We start from the raw sequence: 19268 nt of genomic DNA on the forward strand, positions 1-19268 counted from the left end.
CCAAATAAGCAAATCAATGTTTCATATTCCAGAGTTTCTTGTGGGTCATCAATGCAGGGTTTACTCATGTGCATGTACTCATGTGCATAGGTATAGACTTCAAGAATTGTTAATCTTCCTTTGTTCAAGAAAGTGTCCCCAAAAATGGCAGAGAATATACTTGGCACCAAAGGCTATGTATTTTATCTCCTAAAGTTAATGCTTCTCTTAGTCTGTCTCCTTTTGCAGTGAGCTCACTGGAACTTTGTTCCAAGAATAAAGAATTCCTCCCGCCTTCTTTAATCACTCCCACAGAATTTGGATTGGCCCTTTCGGAGCTTGTCCCTGGTCCGCCCTCAACGGATTTGAGCATTGATTGGTTATTTGGGAGACGCCTCCCTGATTGGCTCATCTGGCTCTGCATGTATTCCAATAGTTAATTTATTTGGCTGTCATACCAGTTTTAATCCCCTAGGGGCAGCAGACAACCGCAAATGCAGATCTCATCATCAATATTGCTAACAACTTAATACATCCTTATAAAGTGATTATTTAACATACTATGACTTCTTGTATTAATAAACCTCTCTTGTCAGCATCTATATTTCATTTAACATAACAGAAAATGTACAATTTGACACCAAACTCCAGTATTTTATCAATTTCTATGTTAAAATAGAAAATATCCACATATATCCATGTTTATGGCTAATATTCTGTAAAATAAAGAAACAAATGTTTTATTCTGAAATCTTTGGAGTATAGCTACTATTAAATTAAGCATATATATCCCAATTTGTCCCTTAGATGTCTGGCATTGTATTGTATCTCAATAGGAATGTAGTATATTTCTTTTTGAGCGTATAAAAAATATGATATTATTTAAAACACCAATTATATATGTACTTATTAGATGCCTGAAAAATATAAAGAATAGGTTAGTAATTCTTAAAATAACTTGGACATTTTAAATTGACTGTATAGCTACTATCAAATTCAGCAAGTATTCATATTTAATGTTATACAAATAGACAATCTCATATCCATTATTTTGTACCTATTATTTGATAGTCTGAGGCACATATTAAATATTTGAAAACTACATAGATAATTTGTTATCAAAAGTACATAGGTTAAGATATTTTGAAATCTTAATTCTTGGCTTCTATGCCTTCAAGGAACACATGGCTGGGAAGGATGTGTATGTAGATCAACAGGGGATCATTTAACATGTAGATGGTAAAAGCTACAATTCCTTGAAATGTTTGTAGATTCAACCATTCCCACAGACGGACCGTCTATTCCCCACAGGGGGCCTGTGAGTTCATTACCCATCTTGGGCAGGAAGCCCATATATGCGCATACACCTCTGAGGCTCCATCATGCTAATATTCACTTTGAAGTAGCCCACTGGCTTTATTTATACAACAGTCTAAGCCTTTGTTCTTTCTGAGATAACTATGCAAACAATTTTATTGATGAATGAGAGAGGGGAGCTGGTTTACACAGCCAAGAATAATTTGGCAGAGTAAATACAACCGCTGTAACCAGTTTCATGTATAATGAATCCTGTGGTCTTAGCAACCATATATATATTTAATATATATCTATATATCTATATATATATATATATATATATATATATATATATATATATATATATATATATAATTTAATAATTCTCACAGACACCCTGACATAAAATTATTTAAATAAATGTTTAACAAGTGTTTTATATATATATATATATATATATATATATATATATATATATATACAAATCCACACTAACAAATATATATCTTTAATCCCAGTTAAGCACCTTATCATATACCATATCTCTTTAAAACAATGTTTACTTTTACTTTGCTATCCTACTTATTAAGATGAGCATTAGAATAAGTGACCTATAGACTTAAAGGGATATTAAACCCAATGTTTTTCTTTCATCATTCTCTTGGTGTCTTTATTTGAAAAAGCAGGAATGGAAGCATAGGAGCCGGCAAATTTTTGGTTGCGCTTGCTGATTGGTGGCTACATTTTGCCACCAATCAGCAAGCGCTATCCAGGTGCAAAAATGGGCCGAATGCTATGCTTAAATTACTGCCTTTTCAAATAATGATATCAAGAGAATGAAGAAAAAATTATCATAGGAATAAATTAGAAAGTTGCTTAAAATTGCATGCTCTTTCTGAATCATGGAAGAAAAAATGTGGGTTCAGTATCCCTTTAACAATCGTAATCTAGGCCAGTATAAAAGCATTTCACAAACAATGGCACAAATTCATACTGCGCATATACTCACTTTGCAATAAAAAAGTCACAAAACACAGACTGGGACCTTAGAGCTGCCTAATCAATTCTCTCAAGTAGTTACAAGATACTTAAGGATCTTCCAATCAATGAGCTTGCATGAATTAGTAAAAACAAGTGCAAAATAGGGCATAAAATGAGTTTTTAAATTGCCACCCCACCTCAAAAAATGCCACTGTCATTTTGTTAGAAAAACTTTATCATATGTCCTCTACTGAGGCCAGTTAGGGATATAGATTAGATTCTAAAGTGATCAAACAGTCTCTTTGTATAATGTAGCAGGGTTAGGCTTGTGAAGTCTGGTTTATGTACTTCCAGTGCCCATAGGAATTGGAAATTCCACAATTTAGTTTACAGGAAAAAGAGAAAAATACAAATAGCAATGCATTTTATTTAACTGTGCCGTGCATATATAACCATTTTATATTACGGCATCTATAATACTGCATTTCAGAATTGTGAAAATGATGTATGGTCTACAAGGTACTAGCTCAGCCCCAAGTGACATTGAAGGTGACAATCTAAGGCAAATACATTTACAATGTTGTTAATGTAACATATTCCAGTTTTTACAGTGTTCATGTGCTTTCTGTGCATTATAAACAGACACTGTTTTCTGGGAACAATTAGTTTTTTTTCTCTGCTCCACCGTGAGAACACGCCACCTCCCTAAATTACTATAACAAGTTGACTGATGATGTTCTATTCAATTGCCATATTTCACAATGCAAACAAGCACATTATATAAATCACATACTTTTTTTTCATTAAAAGCAGATAACCTGCGATTGCTCTGTCTTTTCTCATGGGATCTGAACATTAAAAAATGAGTTTAAGGGAAGCCCCTTTTAAGTGTCTAACTATCTATTGTAAGTGTCCATTATTAATATAATCTCATTAAAAGCTGAAAACTTTCCTTCCTTCCTGGTTCCTCTGTATCTGGAAAATCCTTTAAGGATATTACTAAACAGGATAGCATGTGCTCCCAACCCATTGAAAGAGATTGCTGGATATTTGCTCAGGAATTTAAAAGGGTTTTAAACATTCTGAGATTGTAATAAAAAATGTTTAGTTATGGGGGGCGTGCCGAAACAGCAACCAAGATGGCTGCTTTTCTTTAAGGCTGAATACATGAGCAGTTAAAACCGCTATTTACTGCTCTGAAATTTTACATCTGAACTATTATTTAGCATTATTTTACAGTCCAGAAGCTTCTGAATAGCAAGATATCTTTATACAACTAGATTTCAGCCCGGAAGACCTCATAGATGCGGTGCGTAGCGGAGGCCTTCTAACGACCTCAGCCTGCATCTCGCCCTCCCTAATATCCTGCAGATACAGGACCAGCAGCGATATACGCTGATCATTTCCCAATCCCTATCTCCCTAGCTGGGACTGACGGTTACCAGCAAAGAAATCACAGTTTGCACAGGAGAGCTAGAGTACAAGATGGAGGCCATAGACAAGTGGGAGCGCAACATGCTGCAGCTTATGGAGCGTCACTGCCAGGCCATACAAACTGTACTTTACGGTCTCCATACAGTCGTAAGACCCGCAGAACAGTGTGTACCCGTAGCAGCTCACGGCCCAGCAGATGCCCATGTGGATAGTTTCCTGCCGCTGACAGAACACAGCCGAGGGGACCCGGTGTCCAGAGAGACCTCAGTGTGTACCCTGGGTCCGCATACGAATCAAGAGCAGTCCGTAATGAAAGAGGAGGCTCGCCTAGACCAGGTGAATCCGAGCAAGAATACCGCTCTAGTTCAAGCTCTCACCAATGTTGCCGACACCGCTAGTACGCGGCCTGCTAAACATGAGCCCTCATTTTACCTGTCTTGGAGCCGGATTGCATGTCTGTTGGGGCCGAATGTTCCTCTCACAACACACCTGATAATAATGTGGGACTGTTTGTGTCACACTTTACCTCATCTCCATTTGCGTTCAGAGACTTGTGGCTCCAGCGTTTTTGTCAAGGTTGGGGTAGGTTAAACTATTGACTCTGTGCTGGATGAAGCTGGACTGCATTGCCCCACTGGTTCGGTTCTAAAGCCTTAGAACTTTTCTATCCACTGTTACCTTCATGTTAGATACATTGCTCAGCACCAGCTCATTTAGAATGTACATATAGGAATGTCTATCTGAAGATAGCACTATAGCCTGCTCATAAGAAAAGAACACTAGATATGGTCTAAACATATATTAACTACCTGACACAACACTGTTCATTAACACTCGCCTTTTGCTATATTGTACATTAATTTGTTTACTTAAGGTAGTCTCTATTTATGTGTTTGCATAGTACAGGAGGTTTTATATTTTTACTAGTCCTGACTAGAGCAGTTTAATACTTGCGTATGAACAGTTTGATAATCTTGCCCCATTATGTATACTTCACTATGTTTGTTTAGAAGAGCTTCACTGACGGGCAATGTTAGTTTATTCTTTTTACTTTTATTTCATTTATTAGATGGTGATACAGATGTGTTCATTGTTCATAAGTACATTTTGTGGCCTATTTGATCAGTCAGTTGAGTGGAACCTTGCTTGGTATAGGTATTCCTAGCCCTAAATCCTGAAATATGAGGTTTCATACTGTATATATTTCCAGGCGAGAGTTCTAACCATACTTATGTAATTTTATTTTTTGAAATACTTTATGCAATGATTTATACTCTCATTACTTATGACATATAATATTAGTGTATGTACTGCTGTTCTTGTATATAATTGCATGTGACTCAGCTCGTCATAAGATATTAACTTAATTCTAAGGTCCAAAAGTGACCGTATGTACCTTTAGAGCTCCTCTTCCCATTCATTTAAAGTACATAGGCCCATGAGTGGTCTGCTAGTCTTTTTGAGGTGCTTCCATTTCCCACTAAAAATATATTATGAGGTTCCCATATGCATATTCATTGTTTCATACAAAGGTACTCTACTGTTTTTCTAATTATACGCTGTTATGTACATGGTAATGCCATTCTTTTTGTATGACTGTAAAAGCTCATCAATTATCACTGTACCCTATGTATACATGCCACTGAACTTTTGCTTATTGTTTGCTATCTACATAACCTCAATAAAAATCTTTATTTAAAAAAAAAAAAAAAAATGTTTAGTTATGGGTAGTTAAAAACCTTTGCAATGTACTTTCATTATTTATTTTGTCCCGTTTTCCTGTAATTTAGCTCTAAAAATTGTTGCTTTTCTAAATTCCATTGAGTTTCTACAAAGTAATGGGTGTAGCCATGTTTGAACTTAAGTTGCCCCTTATCTGTTTCCACTGCTGAAGACAAATAGGGACAGATATAAAACAGGCAATAAAAGAGTCTGCCCAAACAAGGCTGTGTGCAACATATGATAATCTAAAAGGGATTCCACACAGCTTTGTTTGCACAGACATAATAGAAAACTAGTAGAGGTGTGCACAGGCAAAAAAATTGGTTTCTCCAAATTACAGAACAAATATATTCGAAAATTTCAGTTTTCCGAATATTCGTTTGGCATGCTATTCAGAATTCATTTTGTTTTAAAGTAAACGAATACTGAATATTGGTGGAACATTTCATTAATTTTCATTAAACTAAAGTAAACGTTCCTTTGCTTCAGGTGAAAAAGAGAGCTACACATTTCGTCAGTATTAATTTGTTTTCTTACAATTTTGTGATGTATTGTTCGGATATTCATTTAGTGAAAACGAAATAAATATCTGTGTTTCATTAACAAATTTGAATTCGTAACTAAAGAAATGCACACAAAAAACTAGATTAAACATGACAAAACTCATTAATTTATAGAAAAGAAAGTACTTTATAGAAACTAAACCTTTACTCTTATATTTTCAATTTTTAAACAACTAATATAATTGTAAAAAAATATATTTACATGTTATTTTAAGGCTAATCTTTGCTTTGAATACATCACTATATCTGGCATGTATTTCCTGTTTAACATCCCTTTAAACTGAACAGAACTTATTTCCATTTCCTCTATGAGATTATATTTTTAGACAAAGTACAGCAATTGATTTTTGATATGTACACCTTATAGAATTCACATAATACTTTGTGACATTGATTTTTGCAATAACAGATGCACTGTGTACATTTGATGAGTCTAACCTTTTCAAATTATTTTGGTCAATAAACACTTTGAGATTGTAATATAAAATGTTTAATGATGTGTCAACAACTTTATTATTTAATGTGCCCACTTTTACTGTATGAAAATTGTGGGGTTTCCAGTTCTAAGAACTCAAAGTGCACATGACAGTACTCACAAGCCTTATATGCCACATGTTTGTCTGGAATTTGCTTCAATCGAGATGATAAGATCTGAACTGTAAAACAATTCATGTTTGCTAACAGAATGAATATGGCTAGCTGTGTCTTCTTGAAGAGCACATCCTGATTGGCTCCTCCATATAAGGCAAATGGTGGGTGGAGTTCGCTATTGAGAAACAGTTGCAGCAAACAAAGGTATTCATCCATTCAAAAATGTTCACAATTGCCCAATATGTTTATTGATGATAGCCACATACTTGTTATTGTGCTGTATCCCCCTTCCAATATGGATCCTGGGGACCCCTGAACTGAAGAAGGGATAGGAGACTGCATTTTCCTTCTCTAGAGCTTACTGGAACCATTTCCCTATGTAGCAATGTCACAGACAATCTGTAACTCCCTGCTGAGTTAGGTAATTTACCCGTTGTGAGTCTGAGGAGATGGCCCCCAAACCACTTACAGAAGTCACTATTCCCTCAAGCACAAACAGTTGGGGAGATAGGGGCTTCATTAGATCCCCCTCAAGTAAACAGCACTTTAATTACTTTAAGTGCTTTTCAGGTTATTGCAGTTTTCTGGTGATCACATGCATGTTACAAGGACAAGAGGGGAAAGAGATGAATCCAAAGTCCTATCCTATCTCCTAAAGACAGACATAGAATACACATAGCTCTTAAAATAAAAGAGCGGATTATGCATTTCCAAATGAGATGTCTCATGACCTTTTAGACAGCAGGTGATTGCCTATAGAAATCACAATCCCCTGTATACTAATTGCCTTTCAAGGTACTCAGGTCTGTAAAAGAGACCTTAGCACCACTGAGGAAATACTATAATGGGATAAAAAAAGCTCTCTTTTAAAAAAAAAAGGAGAGGTCCTTTTTTCAAAGGAGGAGTCATATGTCTTGCAAGCTATCACCATGGTTATCACCTGACAGAACAATAGGCATTTGGAACAACATCAAGGTGTGTGATATGTTGCCCCCACAATACTCAGGCAAACTTGCTCTTTCAAATAAATTGTCCTGTGTCTGTCCGGTTGCTGGCTAATTCTACCATGTGACACCCATTCCCTGGAATAGGGGCTTTGTCCCTGGAGACCGGTGCCTGGATATGAGGTCTGCTGCTCTGGGGGCTCTGTAGTGTGGGTTCTGGCCCTGGAGTGACCTGGGACCTGGCTCTTGATGTTGGAGGCCCTGTCCCTGGAGGTTCGGGGCTCTTTTGGGGGGTAAGACAGGCAGGTGGAGGGTTGAGGGAGGAACATAGTAGGTGGGATAGGGGAGGAGGTGGGGTCCCTTACCTAATTTTTTCCTGAGGGCCCTAGTTGGTTTCAGTATGCCCCTGATTATTTTTTATGGTGTGGTTTTCAGAAAGCGACTTTCTGGATTATTCCTGCTCTGTCTGTCCCATTCTACAACAAAGTAAGTTTTTATGAGCAGATTTATTTTGTAATTTTACCAAAACCTGTAATGTAAAAGTATTCATGGACATGCAATTGAAATTCTATCTATCTATCTATCTATCTATCTATCTAGTTCCATGAAGATGAAAAGATTAGAACCTTAAAGGTACATTTTATATATAGATATATATACACACATATATATATATATGTATATATTTATATATATATATACACATAAACAATCTCTCTCAAAATAGGGTGGACAGTGCCACTGTATTATTATCATTAGCTATGCAGGGGGAAAAAATCAGTACACTTTATATTAAAAGGACATTTGTTACAGTGTGTAGTTTATACACTAGTGACCCTTCAAATCTGACTCCTATCATTCAGCAGTACTGTTCTTTTGATTCTATTAATACAACATCGAACTGCTTGTCTCTGTCCACAAGTGTAAATGCCAATAATTTGAGAAAACTTGCTATAACAAAAACATGCATATTTGTATACATTGATATTATTGTACTGTTTAGTATATGTTATATTCTTACCCAGCCCCCCGCGCCCCCCAGGACAAAACCCTGCAGACGGCCATGCCTATGAATTGTGGTGGTCAGACGTCCGGAATTCATTCCTAAACTTAAACTATATACATTCTACATAATCTGTATATGTCCTTCTAAAGAAGTTATAACTTAGAAATGCCCAATATACACTCAGTTCATCTTTATTGCCTGCATTACTTATGCACCACAAACCTACATATACAATAATACATATGAATATACTGGATCCTTTAACAAAACACAGAAACAAGCCAGTTGTTGAGAGGAGAAGGCCCCCCTGAGTCCACTATATCAGCAGATGGCCGACACACATTAAAGGGACATGAAACCCAAAATGTTTCTTTCATGATTCAGACAGAGAATACAATTTTAAACAACATTCCAATTTACTATTTTAATTTGCTTCCTTCTCTTGTTATCCTTTGCTGAAATGTTATCTAGGAAAACTCAGGAGCATCAAAGAACCTCTTCTAGCTGCTGATTGGTTGCTGCATATTTATACAGATTGTCATTGGCTCACCCATGTGTTCAGTTTGAAACCAGTAGTGCATTGCTGCTCCTTCAACAAATGATGCAGAGAGAATGAAACAAATTAGATAATAGAAGTAAATTAGAAAGTTGTTTAAAATTGTATTCTCTATCTGAATCATGAAAGAAAATTTTTGGGTTTCATGTCCCTTTAAGCATATGATATACTTCCCCTCATAAAGGGTTGGCTGGTAGTCTGGTGGCAAGTAGAGAGTATCAGGGACACTGTAGAGATCAAGGGATAACCACACAGTGGTAGCACATAGATTGCAGTGAGTGGGACTAAGTTACTAGTCAGGCCAAAATATTACTCTCAACTTCTGATCCCACCCACACCACACTCACTACTCCACCCGGTCTTTGCATGTTTAGCCATTGTGAAGCACTTAATTGTGCAGTCATTTTTTATAGTGTTTTATACCATAACAAATTAAATAATCCTACATAGATTAATGCATTAACAAAAATAAGTACATAGCAATAGCAACATCAACTAGGTTCAGGGGAAGACAACAGTTGGAAAGAAAAAGGAAGTTGTTGAATATAGAGAGTGCAGAGAGTGCAGAGAGTGCTGACAGTCATGGAAGGTCATTGCAGACCAGGAATTTTTTTGTTTTTTTTAATAATTGTCGTTTTTCCCTTCTCTATTAACTCTCTCCACTCCCTTCTCTCTTCAGTCTCTCTTTGTTTTTTTTTGTTTTTTTCCTCCACTCTCTCAACTATATCTCCTTCTCCACTTTCACTTTTCCTTCTCAATCTCTCTCTCTCTCTCTGCCCCCGTTTACCCTCTCAGAAGTAACAGTTTAAGCACTTATGGGGTCCCTACAGCCCTAGAGGAATAACACATCCTTGCACTTTCATCAATACATAGTATCCCTTAAGATAATATTTTTAGCACATAGCCCAAATTGTGTGTTTGTCAGTTTGTCAGTGTACATTTTGCAAATACAATGGGCTAACTTTGCTACTTACAAGATGCCATCAGACTTCAGACAGTTAATTAAAGGTTGATTCAAAATTCCTTCACTAACTTTTACTTGCCACCCTTAAATGTCTACTCGCCAGTGGCTAGTGGGGGAGACGAAATTTTGAGCCCTGCAGTAACCCACAAAATCTACTACCAGGGACTGATAGGCAGCTGGTCTGGTGCACACTGAGCAGGCAATTTAACTGAGTGGGTGTTTGGCAAGAAGATATACAATGCACAAGAGGGAGCCATTTATCTCTGCATAGGCATTAACCATTTCTGTTCCTGGCTGATGCTTCTATGGGAGTGCACTCACATCTAGCTGCAATACAGGTCCATAGTCCAGCTGTGTAATTCTTGTATTTGTTTTTGAATTGACAAACACTATACATATTGCTTTAACCATATGAAGTTATATTGTAGCTAGATACAGGTGCACTCTAGCAGGGGATCTTTTTTGACTCTTGCTGTATGTGCAGCAAATAATGAGAAATAGGGAGAGTAGTATTGGATATAGGGAGAGTAGTATTGGATCACAGTCAAATATATTACTGTGCATCACACACACACACACATTAGCTGCATATACTAATTCCCATATTTAATGAAGTCCCTGAGTGATGGAAATTACCTCCATCATTTCAGGTAGTGTATAAGAAGACTCAGGAAAGGCATTTTTCAAACGGGTGCCTCAGTATAGATATCTTTGTTTTCAAAGGACATAAAAAATATCACCTGTATACAAAACGAATATTTAAATCATTTAATGCTAACACAAGAATTAACAAGATTTTGCAAATCAAGAGTGGTTCAGTGATACACCCCTTAAAAAGCCTGATGGAATTCATATTCCTGGTTTCCTTTACTGCCAAATAATTTTGGGCTGTGATCTAAGCAATCACTTTGTAGGATCAGTTAAGGGGACACTATAAAATGTGTTTCCCTCGTTATATATTCCAGATGATTTGTTATACCTACTGCAGAGCAATAAATATTTGGCAAAGTGCTCCTGCATGTTTATTTATGTATTTGAATCATTTTTTTTTCTCATTAAAACCATCACGTAGGAAATGCCCATAACAATCGTAAAGCAGACCTGTTAATGTAATTTATGTCCGGTATTGAAATGTTACTTATGACTGGGGGTTTAACAACCAGCTATTTAACATACAACATTCACCTCTTTCTCATTTCCCAACTATAAGATTAATAATTGAAATGGTCTCCTATTTACATATCTTTTAAAATTATTGTGACTCCAATTATCAGTATAAGCGTTGTTACAGCAGGAAAAATAGTTATTTCAGATAACAAATGGTAAGGTAAAGGTAAAATGGTAAGGTAAAGGTAAAAGGTAAAGGAGTTGTCTGCAAGTAATTAAATATATCCCACGATGTAAAATAACCATTGGGAACACATTAAAGGGTAAAACATGTCCCTTTAACATTTCACTATACTTAAAGGGAAAGGAAACCCCAACATTTTCTTTCATAAACTGGAAAGAACATACAATTTTAAACAACTTTCCAATTTACTTCTATTATCAAATTTGCTTCATTATCTTGTTGTCCTTTGCTGAAGGAACAGCATTACACTACTGGTAGCTAGCTGAATACATCTAGTTAGCCAATCACAAGAGACAAATGTGTGCAGGCACCAATCACCAGCTAGCTCCCAACTAGTGTAAGATATGTGCATATTCTTTTTCAACAGGGGATACCAAGAGAACGAACTACATTTCAGAATAGAAGTGAATTTGAAAGTGTCCTAAAATGACATGCTCTATCTGAATCTTGCAAGTTTCATTTTGATTTCCTATCCCTTTAATAATAATGTAGTCACTTCAGCCTTTGTGAAGGGTGTGAAACAAGCACATTATATTACAGCAAAAGCAAGCAAAATAAATAATGGCTGTATATTGCAAAGTTTTTTCATTATACGCATAAACATTTTATGTTAACAAATCTCATGGTCTGACTTTAAAAGCTAAAAGTGGGTTATGTGACATAACAATACGTCTTTACAATTCATTGCTTGTGATTTCACAGGTAACCATGGCCACCTGTGTTGTTTATAGTCACTACCAGTAGCATCGCAAGCAAATATGACTTTACATTTGCGAACAAAAGTCTTATTGCTGCTGTTTGCAATTAGATGCGGATGATAATGTGCAGGGAGTAACCAAGACTTACAGTGCCGCCTACAGTCAATTCAGCGGTCATACAGTTATATAAGGTGCAACATTAGATTTTTGGGACATAAATGTAAAACAGATAATTAATATGTAGTTGTTAATGGCTTCTGTTTAAAAGGATATTGCAATTTAAAAAATAAATTGCTTTAATTCATTAGAATATTTTAAACAAAACACATTTTTTCCATTTATGTTTAACCTTAAAAAAGTCACAGACCCGGCATACTCCCATTCCATTCCTAAGCCTGATTTGGCCTGTAATTGGGCGATATGTAAGTATGTGATTTCTAACTGGCGCACAAAGCAAATCTTTCTCTGGAGTGGCATTGCAAAATATGAAGTAGAGAAATAAATGATTAAAAGAAAAATACTGTAATGAGAGGATTATACTTTTTGTTACTTTTGTATGCCCTTTTAATTTCAAGAAGTTGCTGCAAGTGTACATGCTGCATGAAGTCTAATTAAGTGAAACATAATATACAACTCTTTTGCAACATTGTAACTGTGCTTGACCTAAGCAGTAGCTACACACTATGGGCTCTATTTAACAAGCTCTTTATGGAGCTTGATGGCCCCTGTTTCTGGTGAGTCTTCAGACTCGCCAGAAACAGCAGTTATGAAGCAGCGGTCACAAAGACTGCTGCTCCATAACCTATCCGCCTGCTCTGAGCAGGTGGACAGACATCGCCGGAAATCAACCCAATCGAGTACGATCGGGTTGATTGACACCCCCCCGCTGGCATCCCATTGGCCGCAAGTCTGCAGGGGGCGGCGTTGCACCAGCAGCTCTTGTGAGCTGCTGGTGCAATGCTGAATACGGCGAGCGTATTGATCGCCGTATTCAGCAAGGTCTGGCGGACCTGATCCGCAGTGTCGGATCAGGTCCGCCAGACCTTGATAAATATGCCCTTTAAACTCTAGCCCAATGGTTTTATGCAAAAGTGCTCCCCATCTGAAAAAAAGCTTTAGGTCCCCTCTAAAATATTTATATATTTGAGTATAAATATACAATTTACATTGCTGAGAAATATAGATTTGATAACAACATGGAGGAAATTGATGCTTATATTCCTAACTAGGGTGTAGAGTTTGTAAATTATCAGGGCAACTTCATGCATATGCAAGACATTGTACATCTATACCACAGGAATCTGGAAGTCTGTTCACCTTAAAGGGACACCTTAAAGGGACAATTTCATTGAACCTTTTTTTTTTCTTCTTGTTTGCTAATGATTATTAACTTTTCATACCAAATGTAATACAGTATTAAAAAATGAAAGGTTGTAATGTTAGTATTATAGTCCTGTGGGCCCTGGGTTTTAATTTCCAGGTAATAGCTCACTCTTATTTACTCTTTATCTGGAGAAGGTCTGAAGTGGTAGAAGTACTTTAGAGAAATAACATAGTACCGGGGCTGATGGTGATGAAGCCCAGAGAGTTCAAGTCAGGTAGAAGGTCAGACAGTGAATCAGTCCTCAGAGAGGAGTCAGTCAAGTTCAGAGTCAGATGAAAGCCAGAGAATTAGTCCAAACCAAGAAGTCAGCTGAGGGATAAAACCAGAAGCAAAAGCCAGGGGTTGAGTCAAATGTCATGTAGCTAGAGGACAACAGGAAATAGAACACTGGAAGGAAACAGCAGGAGATAACCAGAATATACAACAATATTACACAAGGGCACATCCAGTCCTTCATGTACTGTGTTTGGTGCAAATATCACTCCACTAGCAGCAGGTTTTTAAAGCGTTGCATATTTTCATTCAAGCATGAATATAATAGCGCAACATTAAAGGATTACTTTCTTTTACGATTTTGAATCCAAACAAAGAACATAACATAAGCATCCTAACGTTACAAAATTCATATTTCTTATTCGCTGATGACGTCACATTTTCCAGCCCACAATTTTCGGCACTACGTGTTCAAAATCATTACCCTATCAAATTGAGATTTTATGCATCTCATTAACTGCCTAATCGTTCTGAATACGCATGCGCATACATTTTTCTCAATCGTGAAGCTGAACTTACCCACAACTAGATAGTAAGCGAGTCTACTATGCTCCAGGCAGTGACGTTTGCTTTCATGTTTCACAATCTTGCGCACGCGCAGAGTGAATTTTAACCGCCATATTCCAACCTGGGTTGTCAGTCCGGATTGGACAGGAGTGAAGGATACCCACGGAGTGGGTTTGGAAAACAATAATATTCGGAAAGAAGATTTAGGCTATACGGTAAAGATCTCATTATGAGATGCTATTGAGAAAATGCTTATTTGAGGTAGTTACTTAGTAAAATGCATAGTTAATCTTTGCTTACACTGAAATAAATGCCCAGTTGCTTATTGAGGCTAGTTTGACAAATGTAGTACTGCTATTCAAACTTTCATTTTCATTTACTTAGAGAATGAACATGTAATAATAATCATATGTTCAATTCAACATTCAAAATTTCAAATGGTACAATTAAATATTCAAATGTTCACTTTTATCCTTGTGAAAGTTAAATATAAATGTCATAAGGAATATTAGTTCTACTATCTTAAAGGTATAGGAAAGTCAAAAATAAACTTACATGATTCAGACAAAGCATGTTATTTAAAGACACTTTTAAATTGAATTCTATTTTTAATTGTGCTTCGTTCTCTTGATATCCCTTATTGGAAAAGAATATGCACATATCCTAAACTAGTGGGAGCTAACTGCTGATCGGTGCCTGCACACATTTGTCTCTTGTGATCGGTGCCTGCACACATTTAGTCATATACATGTACATATACAAATACTACAAATACTACATACACACACATCCCCTCTAACACACACATACTTTGCAACATACATAATAATATAAACACACTTGGCATAACAAATAGCACATGTTAAATAAACGACAACTAAATGGCATCTCACAGAATTAATTTAGATGGGGGTGGGTTTTTTTTTGCAATAAAAGTGGAAAAGGCTCTAGTAATCTGTACTGGGGCCAATATTAAAAATACAAGGTATGTGTGCACTGTGCAGTATACTGAGGTATGTCTGACCTGTAAGGGGGAAACCTGACATTTGGGGAGAACAAGATCAGATATGGATCATCAAATCAATCAAGCTGATGCTTTTGAATGTGATTCTGGTGTGAGGTTAGCTGGCTAAAGAGATATAGGGCTGGTTAATAAGATTTAGGGCAGCCAACAGGAGCAAAGCAAGGTAAAGACTGAGGAGCAAGTATGGAGGTGCAGACAAATATAAGTTTACTGACTGGAACAGCAGAACTACTATGGGAAGCTGTAAACCTGAGACGGAGAGAAAAAATCTCTAATAATAAACCTTACCCTAATGTGTAAAGTATCAGCATGACACTATACATCAGCCACAGCAGCACATGTCACTTCTCTGTTAGGAGCAAGTTCCCTCTCACCCTGCACTAGACGGTGCTGCATGGGTGTAAGGATATGTAAGGTATGAGTTAATGAAAAGAATTTGAGTAACAAGTTACCACACAGTCTCCGAATAGAACGGGATCAGTGTTGATGTAATCCCTGCCATGATCATAGACTGTGGGTCAACTCAGGGGAGTTGATATGTTAGCGGTCTCACTTATAACAATGAACTTAAAGGGACAGTCAACCATAGAATTTTTTTTTTTTTTATAATCAAATATTTTTATTGAGGCAAAACAAGAGAAACAAAAAAGAACATAAATATAATGTACAGTTTGCATCACTTTGTCACATTTTGCATACAAGGCATTGTCTATCCATTGGACAATGAAACCTTTACATATAAGAAAATAAAGAAATCTTAATTCAGATATTATATATGCATCTCACCAAAAGAACATAATGGATATAGAGGACACTGTATGCAAGTACAAAATCAAATACATATAATCAAGCATTGCCTCTTTTTTCATTTTGTTTCCTATATAAATACATAAGAAAATAATAGAATTTAAACAACCCGAAAAACTTATACTTCTTATAGAGTGATATATTAATTACAAAATAAGTGTATTTATTATCTGAAAAATTACAAATTATAGGGAGTCATAACAAGTTGCTCCTACTACATGCACGTAAGTGGAGGGCAAAGTGCCTAATTGTCTTTGTAGATAGAAGGCTAAGAGCAACTTAAAACAGAACAATATCAATAGCGGGTGAATACCGCTTATTTGTCCACCTAAAAAGAGGGTGAACAGTAGCTAAAGGTGAGGGCGGGGGGCGGAGCCATAAGTTATATTGGGTGAGCCCCTCTCCTAGGGAAGTGTCAACTATAGACGATGCGGGAAAAAGGAGAAGGGGTATGACCCGCAGGCAACCAGTACCGGCGGGAAAGGAAGGAGAAGGGCCCAATATAATGAGATATTAAATTATAGTATATACATATTACCAAGCTGTCTTAACTGAGAGGCTTCAACATAGATCAGTTTAAAATACTAATTTCCTCCTATGAAATAGGAGGTAACTCATGTACCCAATGGAGCTAATAGAATTGACAAGAAAGATTAACATTGCGGAAAAGGTTAATACTGCTGAAGGAATCACCACAGTGGGTGAATATATAAAGTGTGTGGGGGGGGGGGGGGGGTAGGTTATAGATATTATTAAAGACTCTATAAGAATAGCCACAATGCCTACTTTAATTATGACTAACATATGTAAGTAGTACTAAGCAGTAAGTGCTGCTTCAGAGTGTCACAATTATATAAATGTAGAATCAATATTCTTTACTACAGCTGAGTGCATATAAGCGAAATATACAACCTAGAATTAAAAACTTGAATAAAACTCAGTATTTACCAATCAATGTGGGTCTAATCTAGCCATTGAGATTTGCGCTGCTGGATATCCTATTAGGTGTTATAGTATAGGGTGAGGTGTAGGGTATTTCCCCTTTAACTAGAGTGCATGTGCATATTAAACATTTCATCAATTAAGAGATAAAGGTGCTGGGGTAACAACCAAGGGAATACCATCTAGCTATACCAGAAGATACACACTAACTGTAAACGAGAATCATTCCATTCTTGACCCAAGGGGAGTGTGATGGATGAGATCAATTCAGAAATGTTTAATTTTTTGGTATAATCCACAGGGCGCCAATTCGGCCGCCATCAGCGCCCCATATGTATAAAATAGTGTAGCACTAACCAATCATATGCCACATCAACCAGATATCTGTCTATAGTATAAGCACCATATCCATCCCGTGTATTATATAAGTATGCTAAATCCTCTTATTTACTCTGAAATCCTGCTACAACAACATTCTGTCATATAGTTATGAGCTAGACCCTTTAGTATATACCAAGATTCCCCATATCACCAGCAGACATTAATATAGCATAATAAAGCTTGTATAAGATGATTAATTGCCAAGAACAAGTTTGCAACTAACTAATAATTAACCTCAACAATATAACACATTGTTTATGAAATCTGAAAGCAACTCAATTATATGTAGGCTACGGCTGGTGCTTAGGTAGGTTCTGAGATCAGGTCGGCACCGATATAGGAGAGAGCCTAGATAGCTTCTCATAACATACTCTCAAAACTTATATGTGTAACCCTCATCTGGAGGAAGTGAAAGCTTGGATAAGACATATGAGCCTAAATAATTTATGTATAGTGAAGCGTATCGTCTGTGCTATCCTTAGTGAGTCCTCTTCTATTTTTGCACATATAATTAGATGAGCGTGCTGCCCTGCATAAGGATCAATGTCATGAGTTGGTCACTGCAAGATAAAACCACATCTGTAAAAATGTCTACATAGGTATAACTCTCCTATCCCTGGGTTCTCATGCTAGAGTGATACTGTAGCTTGAAGTGCAGAACTGTATCATTAGGGTATATTGAGCTTTATAGTTATACATATATGCAGAGACTTTGAAGGGTAATAGGCTGTAAGGAGCAACCAGAGGAGCCAAGACATTACAAGTATTAACTATATAAATAAATATATATGTCAGAGTAATAGTAACTCAAATATGTATTCAGAATGACCCAGACATGCAACTGTCCTAATAATGAAAAAACAAGCAGTATATGATCATATCTAATTATTACTTATCAAAGAATTAAATGCTTAACAATACTTATAGCGAATTGGCAACAACTATAGATGTTGTGGGGTAAGACCACCATACAAGTGATGCTCAATAAAGAGAAGTATGTAAAATGTCACATTTCATATGTATGGATCTTGCCTGCTTTAAATATGTTTGGGTGATATACTTTAAGAAAGAATATTTGGTGTGGATATACATATTTGGTGTGGATATACAGATTAAGGCATACATATAGGGGTCTCAGCACATAAACTCTCTGATTCGGTTTATGCAGTTATCTGTAGTCCTGCTCCTTAACCGATGCCCATAGCAGGTGTAACTCCTGCCTCTGATAGCGGCACCACAATAAAAAACACATAGAGCCAGCTACTCTGGTCCCACACAACACTTCCATGACCCAGGTTAGAGGAATTGTGAAAGTCTATCCATCCATAGAGTGGAAAACTTAGATCGGTCCTGCGGGTCAGCCGATGTGACTTCGTTCTCTCAGGACCATCCACATGTGTGCTCAACTCTGCATCTTGAAATATTTCCGGCATGAGACATTCAAGATTCTGCGTTCTCATGCTGTTCTGGGGCCCCCTTGATCCCTGCCGCCGTGTGGAAGCAATTGGCCAAAATAGGTAAGAGGCATCCTGTAGATCAGCTTCCCTTTCATAGGCCAGGAGTCGGGCACACAGTTCACGGTGGGGCTGGAGGACGGGAGTGTGTGCGGAGCTCTCTGCCCTGCAGGTGCTAAGGTAATCTTTTCCTTACTCCGTTCACATGGTCCCAATATAGAGGTCTCAATCACCCAGTCATCTCCGTTAGGTAGGTCTAGAATGGGAAGTATCCGGGGAGAAATAGGTAAGGTGTTAGACCGCTGGTTCTCCTCGACCTCTTGTGCTGCAGCGTCATTGATGGGTCTTATGATCGCATCCTGCAGAGACTGAGCCAAATCCGCAAACTGGTCAGACATTTTCTTTTCCAGC

This window comes from Bombina bombina, chromosome 2 (genome assembly GCF_027579735.1).
Source record: "Bombina bombina isolate aBomBom1 chromosome 2, aBomBom1.pri, whole genome shotgun sequence".
Taxonomy (NCBI): domain Eukaryota; kingdom Metazoa; phylum Chordata; class Amphibia; order Anura; family Bombinatoridae; genus Bombina; species Bombina bombina.